Genomic DNA, 12,153 nt, shown 5'->3' with positions numbered 1-12,153 from the left:
TAACCCTCATCAACGCCTAAGATAGAAGGTTTTGCGTCTCATCTTATTTGAGTTTCCCAGGTAATTACATTAATGATCTTGGCCCGAGTTTCGGGATGAAGCGTATTTGATTCTCAGTATTTCTCAGGCCAAATAAATAAATAAATAAATAAACACTAACTTTTGAGGTTCATCTGCAAGGTTTTTTGTTTGTTTAGCTTTTTAATTAATTTATTTTTTCAGCGTAACAGTATTCATTGTTCTTGCACAACACCCAGTGCTCCATGCAATACGTGCCCTCCCTATTACCCACCACCTGCTTCCCCCAACCTCCCACCCCCGCCCCTTCAAAACCCTCAGGTCATCTGCAAGGTTTTTTAAACCATCTTAGTGCCACAGAGGTTTTGAAGCAAACCCTCGCAATCTGACTTCTCATCAACCTCAAAAGTACCAATATTTTCATGCAGTTCAAATAAAAACCTGATCGTCAAAGGCAAATGTCTAGAGAAAAGGAAGGTTTGAACAATTTTTAGATTTCATTGTTCTTTTGTTTTTACTTAGCTTTAATTATAAAAGTAAAACATGTTCATTGTAGAGAGGTCATATAGCCTTATTTTCATAACAGAAACCTCTGCCCTGTGCTTACAGCTTCCTGTGCATTCTATTCCTGAGACAAATGTGTATAAAAGCATATTATGCCTTTTATTCTTCAACTTATTTTTTTTTTAAAGATTTATTTATTTGACAGAGAGAGATCACAAGCAGGCAGAGAGGCAGGCAGAGAGAGAGGAGGAAGCAGGCTCCCTGCTGAGCAGAGAGCCCGACGTGGGGCTCGATCCCAGGACCCTGAGATCATGACCCGAGCCGAAGGCAGAGGCTCAACCCACTGAGCCACCCAGGCGCCCCTCTTCAACTTATTTTTTTACTCAATGTATTATAGCCATCCCTCCATAGCAAATGTAACTTTTATTGACAAATATATCTTTGTCTCCATCCATAGTTTTCCATTGTATGACTTCACCATCTTTTATTACATTTTTTTTCCTACAGACCTACTTCAGTCTTTTCCTATTAAATGTACTGCTGTAAGGAACATCTGTGTTCATTGATAACCCATTAGTCAAGCATTTCTGAAAATAATCATTTGAAAAGCGCATGGTGGGGGTGCCTGGGTGGCTTGGTGGGTTAAAGCCTCTGCCTTCGGCTCAGGTCATGATCTCAGGGTCCTGGGATCGAGTCCCTCATCCGGCTCTCTGCTCAGTGGCCAGCCTGCTGCTTCCTCTCTCCCTCTCTGCCTACTTGTGATCTCTGTCTGTCAAATAAATAAATAAAATCTTAAAAAAAAAGAAAAGCGCAGTGTCTAAACCCATAGGAATGAATTTTCCTCAAAGTGTGTATTTTAAGTACCAGGTAAAACAATGGAGAAGATATTTATTTATTAAAGAAATTTATAGATAGTGCTAACTTCTAAGTGCTCTACAAACTAACAATTTATAACATTTAATTTTCATGAAAACTCTATAAGGTAGGTACTATTATCTATTATCCCCATTTTACAGATGAGTAAACTGAAGCACAGTGATTAACGTGCCCAAGGTCACCCAGTAGAGTTATTATACCCAGTAATTGTAAACTTGGAAGAGAATGATGAAAAGGTTAATCTAGATGATGATGACATGCAGAGTTAAAATCCAAATGTGAGGTAAGGAGGGCAGATAGGAATGGAATGGAAGGAGCAGGTTTAACTTTAACAAAAATGGCTGCATAGGACTGATTGTTTATTGGTTCCACTAGGAAGAATTTTCCCAGATAAGCCAGATCACCTCGGGATCTTCTCCGAGGTGACTGATAGGTGATGAACTCCCATTACCAGGTAGAGGGCGATTGGGAAGGTCAGTTTGGGGTGGGGGCGATGGATCCAGCTGACCGTGGCACACCTATTAGAAATAAAGAATATACAGTTGAAGTTACTGTAACAGGTATGGAAAACACAAAAAGATAAAAGATGTGAAGAAGATCTTGTTTGGCTTTTGGTTACAGTTGTGTTATACCTTTTAGTTTAATTACATTTGGGATAAGTTAGCACTTTATAATACTGAGAAGTTCCCACTTAAGAACATGGTATGTATCCATCCATTTAAACATTCTTTATGTCTTTCTGTACAATTTCATGGTATGGCTACCTTCCTTTAGGTTGTTCATAGATCTTCTTAGGGTTATATTTAAGTATTATATCTTTTTTGGAGTTATTACGGGCTGAATTGTGTGCCCCCACCCCCATTCATATATTGAGGGCCTAACTCTCAGTATCTCAGAATGTGTCTATATATTGAGATCCAGCTTTTAAAGAGTATCTCAGAATGTGTCTATATATTGAGATCCAGCTTTTAAAGAGGAGATTAAGTTAAAATACGGTCATTAGAGTGGGCCCCAAAACAATCTGACTGGTGTCCTTATAAAAGGAGAAGATTGGCAATCTGGCTGTGACATTGGTCACCAGGGTTGATTTGGCTGGCTATGGAGGAGTCTCCTTCTTCCCTTACCCTCCATGTGCCTGTCCCTCCCTGAAGCTGCGTGCTTGATGGAAGATGGAAGATGACCTCCCCTGAGAGAGGGAAGGACTGTTCTTCCATCAAGGGTATACAAGTAGCTGCACTCTTCTGCTAGAACCCCCAAACAAGCTCTCAAGGTCCATTTGTAGGAGAATGTAGGGTAGTCAAGCTTCCAAGACTCCAGACTTATCGAAGTGAGGCACAGCACATGGAAAAGAAAAAAGAGAGAGAGAGAGAGATCGCTACATAAAAGGGACACCAGTGGTGTGTAAACATATAGAAAAGACCACGTGAGGACGCAGAAGTCCACCTGCAAGCCAAGGAGTGAGACCTTGGTAGAAAACAAACCTGCTGACACCTTGAACTTGGACTTCCAGTCTCCAGAACTATGAAAAATAAATTTCTGTTGTGTCAGCCACTTAGTGTATGGGATTTTGTTGAATCAGTCCTAGGAAACTAACAGAGGGGATTACTGTGAGTGGAACTTCTACTACATATTATAACTCTTCTTGGTTGTTTATTTTGGAGGAAAAATAATGTTTTTGTGGTTTATTTTCCAGAATGTTCTAGATAGATTATTCTGTCTTCAAATGATCATAATTTTGCATACTTCTTTCCAGTCATTTGTCTTTTATTTAAGTACCTTTGAGTACATGTGTGAATATATGTCAAAAAAATTTTTCCTTTATTAATAGTTTGCAAGGTTCTTTTTTTCCCCCAAAGATTTTATTTATTTATTTGACAGAGGGATCACAAGTAGACAGAGAGGCAGGCAGAGAGAGAGGAGGGAGCAGTCTCCCTGCTGAGCAGAGAGCCCCATGTGGGTCTTGATTCCAGGACCCTTGGATCATGACCTGAGCTGAAGGCAGAGGCTTTAATCCACTGAGCCACCCAGGCGCCCTGTAAGGTTCCTCTTTAAAAATAAAAAGTATCGGATGCCTGGGTGGTTCAGTTGGTTGGGTGACTGCCCTCGGCTCAGGTCATGATCCCAGGACCCTGGGATCAAGTCCTGCATCGGGCTCCCTGCTCAGTGGGGAGCCTGCTTCTCCCTCTGCCTGTTCTGCCTGCTCTGCCTGCTGCTCCCCCAGCTTGGGCTCTTCTCTCTCTCTCTCTGACAAATAAATAAAATAAAATAAAATCTTTAAAATCAAATAAAAAGTAGGTATGCAATTTGATTGAATACCTTCTTGTTGTCTATTAAAGTAATGTTTTTCTTTTATTCTATTTCATTATGTAATATAGTATAGTAGTCCATCTCCAGCATTAAACGAACTTTGTGTTTTGGGATAAGAGCTCCTTTACCACTTGTGGGTGCCAACTCTGACATTCTTCCAATAGGTAAAATCAGAAACACGAGGCTATTAGCAAACCCCAATACACCATGGTGCATTATCCTGGTTGTTGACTAAACTTTCTGACTGAACCGATTGACACGCCCCAAATAGGTAATGCGGTATGATAACTACAAACCCTACATGTACAAAACTACAAAAGTGCATCAGACTTTCAGAATACCCTTCTGTTGGTGTGTCCATGGACTTCTCCTCTGCTCTGATTTCCCTTCTCTTGCTTTGAAGGGCCCTTCCACTGGAGTTGTGCCCGTGGAGGTAAGAGAAGGTAAGAGAGCACTCACCTTCCACGTGAGTGCTTCTTACACAGCTCTAAGTGTCTCATTGCCTCCTCACACTTCCCAGGGTTTTGTAAATGTCTTTGCTCAATAAACCCTGAAATGCTTGGGCCTCTACCTTTACCCACCTGTGTTACTCTCTGCAAATAATCATGCCTCCTAATCTCGAGTCAGATGAAGTCTGCTGACTTCATGAGATGAGCTATCTCAGAGTTTCTCAATCTCCGTATTTCTTCCTCTGTCACCAGTTTTCTTGGTGCTTTTTCCAGCGCTACAAGAAAGACAATCTCTTCCTTTCTGAAGCCAGATGAACACCTATACCTGGAGAATGCTATGGATCTCTATTTTATTTTGTATTTTTTAAAAGATTTTATTTATTTATTTAACAGACAGAGATCACAAGATCTCAGGACCCTGAGATCATGACCTGAGCCTAAGGCAGAGGCTTAACCCACTGAGCCACCCAGGTGCCCCTCATTCTCAGTCTTGATGAGCCACCCAGGCGCCCCAAGAACGCTATGGATCTTCAGACTCAGTCAGTCCTTAACAGAATCCAATTCTTGTCTTAACAGAACAAACAACACATTTCCTTGGCTCCTTCAACTTCTGTAATACTGGTCCTCTCTCCCTTCTTTGGACCCTCCATATAAGTGATCTGCCCTCACACCCAACACCTTAATTTCTACCCAAGTGACCTCTTACAATAACTGGTCTATCTTTCCTCTTGTTGTGTATTGGCATCCCCTTCATTTTTGCCTCTCCAGCTGCTGCCTGGAATGTGGATGCCACCTAGACCACAAGGACCAGGACTTTGTTCCTGGGGACAGTGGAGCAGACAGTGGGAAGGAACCTGGACCCTGAACGCTGCAGAATAGAGCTGCCATATTGGTCTGGGACCGCATGTTAGGGTGTTTTGTTTTGTTTTGTGTTGGGGGGTATGGCATGTTTTTTACTTTAACCTGAATTTATGAAAATCTGCGTAGCTCCTTCAGGGAGAAACACATACATGTAAGTACAATCACAAGTTAATAGTTTACATAAAAATCTTAATAATTTCTCCTGAGTTGCAGCCCTGCCACTTTACCAAAAGCTATCTCAAAAGTCACTGATCGTAACATTTAGCTCAATCTTTTTGGACTGTACAGATTCTCTGCAGTATTTGAAATCATCAACCAAACATTCCATCTTCAAACTTTTTATTCTCTTGGCTTTGGCGGTATGGTACTTACCTGTGGTAGGCAGAATAATGAACTTCCCCCCACACCGCTATCATCCTCCAAGGTGTCTATGTCCCAATCTCCTATGAATATGTTACCTAACATGACAAAAGGAACTTTGCAGGTGGGATTAATTTAAGGATCCTTAAATGGGGAGATAATTCTGGACCATCCAAGTGAACCAATGTAATCACAAGGATCTTTATAAAAGAGAGGTAGGATGGCCAATACGCATACAAAGATGTTCAACATCACTAACCATTAGAGAAATGTAAAGCAAAGCCATCGTGAGATACCACTTCCTACCCATAAGGATGATTACTATCAAAACAACAACAAAAAATGTTGGCAAGCATGTGGAGAGATTGGAGCCCAGTGCACTGCTGATGGAAATGTAAAAAGGTGCAGCTGCTATGGGAAACAATTTTGGCAGTTCCCAAAAAATTAAAAATAGAATTACCATGTGATACAACAATTCCACTTCGGTTATATGTCCCCAAAGAATTGAAAGCAGGGTCTCAGAGAGATATTTTTATACCCATTTTCATAGCAGCATTACAATAGTGCAATATTACAATTTATACAAAATATATATTTAGGCATTCAGCTAAAGGCATTCAGCTCAAGAATTGCTTGGTGTTGTCGGGGGAAGAACTGGGTCTGGAAACTGAAAAAAAAAAAAAAAAAAAAAAAAGGCCCCAAACTAGAGACAAACTGAGTAGCCTCCAATATTTGACTGGATACGCAAAAGGTGTGTACACACAATATAATATTATCTAGCCCTTAAAAAGAGATTCACACACACATGCTATGGCCTGAACTTTCAGACATTATGCTAAATGAAATAAACCAAATACAAAAGGACAAGGATGGTAGGATTCCAGTATATAGAGCAGTCCAAATTTATAGAAACATAATGTAGAATTCTGCTTGCTAGGGGTTAGGAGGAGTAGTTGTTTAATGGGTATAGAGTATGAGTATATTTAATAATAACAAACTGTATCCTCAAAAATGGTTAAGATGATAAACTTTATGGTTTGCATATTTTACCACAATTAAGAAATAAATTCGGCTTTCTATCAAAAACAACAGCAATCAGGGCGCCTGGGTGGCTCAGTTGGTTAGGTGTCTGCCTTGCTCAGGTTGTGATTTTGAAGTCCCAAGCCCAGCATTGGGCTCCCTGCCCAGCAGGGAGTCTGCTTCTCCCTCTGCCCCTCCCTTCACTCCTCTCACTCTCTCTTTCTCTTTCTCACTCTCAATAAATAAAATCTTAAAAAAAAAACAGCAATAATAACCAACTGAAAAGGGGAGGTAGGACAGTCAGAGTCAGAGAAGGAGATGTGATGGCAGAAATAGAGGTCAGAGTGAGCGGGACCTGGAGCAGGGAATGCATACATTTCTGGAGGCTCGAAAAGGCAAGGAAATGGATCCTCCCTAGAGCTTCCAAAAGGAACCCAACACCGCCAGCACCTGGATTTCAGCCTCGTGGGAGCCATTTTAGATTCAAGAGCTCCAGAACTGTAAGTTAATGAAGCTGGGCTGTATTAAGCCACTAAGTCTGTGGGGATTTATTACAGCAGCCTTAGGAAATTAAAATCACTCAATTTTCCCAAAGTCATATTTTACGTTGAGTTTTCTTATTAATGACTTGGTGCTGTTTATAATTACTATTAATTTTATTACCGCATGAAACTATATTCTTTCTAATGGATAGTATATTCAGAAGTCTGATTCAGCAAATGTTGGAGGTGTCTGGGAGCAGAACCCCCACAAACTCCTAATACTTTCTTGCATCAGACTGTACCAAGCCAGAGGATCTTGTAATATCCTCCCCTAAATTACTTGTAAACCAACAGCAACGGTGTTAGTAAAATTTCCACAAACTTTCCCAACACTAAAAACTTTTATACCTCAAAACCTGAGCCCTGGGGTAAGGATAGATCCAGGTCCCAAGTCAGGTGGGGCAAACTGGAGAGCAGAATAAATGTTGGTGAGGAGTCTGGGCTCTACGGTTATTTAGCCTGAGCTAAGTAACACAGCCACTTGCTAGCTACCTGGCCATGGGTGAGAGCTTCAAGTTAATTACTAAGAGCGGTGATAGTCTTAGGGTTATTACAAGCATTAAAGAAAATAACGAATGTCAAGTGCTTAGCCGGGGTCCCTGGCACCTATTAAGTGTTCAAGGAAAGTTGCATTTGTGTTAGTTGTTATTATTTTCATGACTCTTGATTATGAAGCTGAGTCGAGAAGCCCAGAGCAAGCAGGCTTTGCTGTTTCCCCTGTTCTGTCCACATTACGGAATGCTAAGGTCACCTGGCAGACTGCCAGGTGAATGTCCGCTAGCTCTCCTGTGTGCTTCAACCCTGAATCGAGAGAGCACTTGAAATACTGCCAACTGTCTGACATGGTTTTATATCATGGAGGTGAAAAATGAGCCATTCAACTTCTCTCAAAACCTACCTGCCCACAAAAAGTCAATAGCAGAGGTCTCTCCGGGCTCCAAGCTAGATTTCCATCAATGAGATAACAGGCACTCTTAGTGACCGCCATTACAAATGATAGACATTTAGGAGGACACACTTTGAACATAAAATAAACACTGAAAAAACCAAACAGATCTAAAGGAACTGATACAGTGTCCAAAATACATTATTAAGTGGAAAATGCAAGCTATGGGATTACGTGCATAATCTTATCCATTTTTGTAAAATAAGAAGATAATTCTATGCATTTATATATGTACAGATAAAAGTCTGAGATATTCATTTATACTCTGTCCTAGTTTTCTTACACCCATTTGACAATGCTTGTGTTCAACTTTAGCAATCAGAAAACAGATAATTTTTATTGTCACAAGCATTTTTTTTTAAAGATTTTATTTATTTATTTAACAGAGAGAGACACAGCGAGAGAAGGAACACAAGCAGGGGGAGTGAGAGAGGGAGCAGCAGGCTTCCCGCTGAGCAGGGAGCCCGATTTGGGGCTCGATGTGAGGCTCGATCCCAGGACTCTGGGATCGTGACCTGAGCTGAAGGCAGACACTCAACGACTGAGCCACCCAGGCACCCAGCCACAAGCATTTTTAAATTTAGTTTGGACTCAACCTTTGTTGAGGATTGATACCAAAAAGTGGTCATGTTAAGATTTGCGCCTTCTGCCGAACCAGCAGTATCAGTCAGCACTGGTAGGTTGCAAGTAGCGGAAATCCAGCTTGAAGTAGCTGAAGCATAAGAAGGAAATGGACTGGCCACATCACCGAAGAACAGGAAGGGTGGTTTGATCGGGCCTTAGGGAACTGGGATGCAGTTAAGAGTGGCTGATTCCGTCTGATTCTGTCTTCACTTCTGTTTCTCTTTGCAAATTGACTGTCTGTCCTTTCCTGCCGTGGCCTCAAGGGGCTCCATGCTTGCATCATTACAGCATCCTGACCAGAAAGGAAAGTAAGCTCCAGTTAGGAAGGTCCCTGAGAAGGATTCAGATGGCCTGGGTAGATCAGGAACCTGTCACCATGGTCATATGTGTGAGGGCTTGTCAATGGCAGCCCCCCTCCCTCCCTAGAATCCTAGATCTGTAGTTGGGGCGATGGCTATTGTAGTCAGTAGAGGCTACTGTAACGAAGTCCCATAGACAGGTGGCTTATAAACAACAGAGATTGGTTTCTCATTGTTTTGGAGGCTGGAACTCCAAGATCAAGGTAGCAGCACAGTCAGGTTCTGGTGAGGGCCCTCTCCTGGGTGGCAGACTGCTGACATCTCATTGTATCCTCACGTGGTAGAAAGAGATCAAACTAACTCTCTGGCCTCTTCTTATAAGGACACTACTTCTATTCAGAAGGGTTCCATCCTCACGACCTAATTACCTCCAAAGGCCCCACATCCAACTACCATTATAGTGGGGGTTAGGGCTTCAACATGGGAATTTTGGAGGAGGGTACACACGCTTTCAGTCCATAACAATGGTGTTCCCCAAAAGAAGAGTGGTTCTGTTCTGGGCAGACAGCTGTATATTTTCATTGCTGAAGACATTGCCAACATGCATTCAAACATCTGTTGTGAAAGTTTATTGGCAACTAATTTGCCCTTAAGCAAAGGCTCCAAGACAGGAAGTGTCCGCATGCTTGGGGAAAAAAGATGAAGAGACTCTATTTAACAGAGTAGCATCTGTACAGGGCAGTGCCCAGAGACAAGATCGGAAACCCAGGTTGGGAAGATATGGTAGATAGAGCATCAATGCTAGTCTAAGAAAGCTGGCCGGAATAATACATTTATATTAAATGTATTATAAATGTATTATATATTTTTACATGTATTTTTAATCCCAAAGATTATAAGGTCTTAAAATCCCCAATTTCAAGTTTTTCAAAACCTACATTTTTCAGGAACAGAAGCCTCACTATTGGAAAAGGAATACTAGACATAATTAAAAAAAAGATTTTATGTATTTTTTGGGCAGAGAGTGAGAGAACACAAGCAAGGGGAGCAGCAGAGCGAGAGGGAGAAGCAGGCTCCCCGCCGAGCAGGGAGCCCGATGCGGGGTTCAATCTGAGGACCCCGGGGTCATGACCCGAGCCAAAGGCAGACACTTAACTGACTGAGCCACCCAGGCGTCCCTAGACAAAAATTTTATTAAATGTCAATTGAGTCTGTTAAAAATGTAGGTGACAGGACCGATGGATTTAGGTTCTATAAAAGGGACCTTTTATAGAACTATTAGGGTATTAGGGTTCTCCACAGAAACAGAATCAACAGGAGACAGAGAGAGAGAGAGGTGGGTAGGGATGTATTATCAGATGACGGCTCCTGTGAAGGTGGAGGCTGAGAAGTCCCACACTTGCTCTCTGTGGGAGAGCTGCTGACGTAGTTGCAGGGCCCTAGAGCCAGAGAGCTGATGGGGCAGATCCCAGTGTGCATCTGAAGGCCTGAGAACAAGGAGCGTCAAGGGCGGGGGAAGATCCTTGTCTCAGCTCAGTCTGGCAGAGAGAGCTCGAATCCAACCAATCTTCCTCTGTCTGTCTGTTCTGTTCGACCCCTCAGAGAATTGGATGATACTCACACTGGGGAGGGCAATCGGATTTACTCAGGCTCCAGAAGATCAAATGCTAATCTCTTCCAGGAACACTCCCACAGACACACCCAGAAATAATTTAACCAGATACCTGGAAATCTCAGAATCCAGTCAAGCGGATGCATAAAATTAACTAACACAATACCTTTGTAGCCTTACATAATTTTGAATTTTAACAGTTACCAGCCCAATAAGCTTTGATCTGAAAAGATGTCGTCCTGTGGAATTCAGAGAAAGCCCTTTGTCTTGACAAAGGTTGTAATTCTATCAGTAATCTAGGAGGTGGCTCAAGGCGAGCACGTTTTTTTACCTCTGTAGATATGTTCTCAGGCTCCGAAATGGACAAACCGATCACTTCTTGGAAAATAGAGAGGGAGAAAGAGATCCAGAATTTCAAAAAATACAAAAAATACAAAAAAAATCACTATATAATAGATCAATGCTTATGTATCAAATTGTAAATAGCATTCTCTTTCCCCAGTGCCATGGGGTTGCATGAGGTCCATTGAGTTCCACTGAGTCCTGGGAAGCCTCATGTCATTTTTAAGCACACACCAGGCAAAGAGGGTTAACTGTACCCACTGTCACAGCTCTGTTTCACTTGTGCATCTCAGTCCAGTGAGAATTCTGCAGAAAGACATCAAGTGGGGCTGAGCTTTGTCCTCATGGATGTGCTGTCTGAATTTCCAGACGAACACACCATGAATATTAACCAGTGCCTTTTGATGATGGTACATGGCAGTTCAGTACACTGGCAGCCTCCCCCTCCCCTTCCCCCCTAGAACGGCACTACATCATTGTGTTTATTGCCTAAAAATCGTTGAGAGATATTAGGTTTTTCTTTCTTTTAATCCAGTTTTTGAGTGACAAAAACAATATAGAATAGACTACATGTATTTTGTGTGACACATGAACCAGTTGAAAAGGATGACAAATTTAATAAAGGCTAAGAGAGTGCAGGTAAAAGGGATAAAATGGGGAGAGAATTTTTTTTTATAATTTATGAAGACGCGAGGACTTTTTTGGAAACCAAAAAAAGTATCATGAAGTATTTAGGTAGCTCTGTTCGTCGTAAAGCAATGCTTTCTGTGCTCTGAAATAAATCACAACAGGGACAATAATGACTGTCCTTACACAGTGCTGACTATGTGCTACTCGGTGGTCTAAGTATTTCACACATATTTTAATTTATGTAATCCTCACAACAACTCTCTGGGTTGGTTACCATTATTATCCTCATCTTCTGCAAAGACGGCGATACCGGGCATGGAAGGATACACTGTCTGCCCACAGGACACAGGAAACAGTGGTGCCCACATTAACCTTTGTGCATGGGATCGGTGCCCTTACAAGAATAGGACAGAGAGTTGGCTCACCCTCTTTCTGCTGTGTGAGGATACAGTGACATGTTAGCCGTCTGCCTTAGCACTGGGCAGTATGGCTCGAGAGCCTTTGCTCCTAAGGCTATGCCATGCTACCGGGTTAATCATTTTCCCCTTTGTGCGGAGCTTTGCACCCTAGAACATGCTTATACACTTCAAAAAACCTGGAAATGATCTAAGTGTCTCTCAGAGAAATGCTTTGATAAGTTATGGTATAAGCAGAATATATCTTGTATTAGGAGGGGGGTTTCTCTGCATGGACTTAGAACGGTGTTTGTGTAATATGTTTTTATGTGAAAAGAACAAATTGAAAAGAGTAGTTATAGCTTGAA

This window comes from Meles meles, chromosome 15, assembly GCF_922984935.1.
Source record: "Meles meles chromosome 15, mMelMel3.1 paternal haplotype, whole genome shotgun sequence".
Classification (NCBI taxonomy): Eukaryota; Metazoa; Chordata; class Mammalia; order Carnivora; family Mustelidae; genus Meles; species Meles meles.
This window is presented reverse-complemented; position numbering follows the sequence as displayed.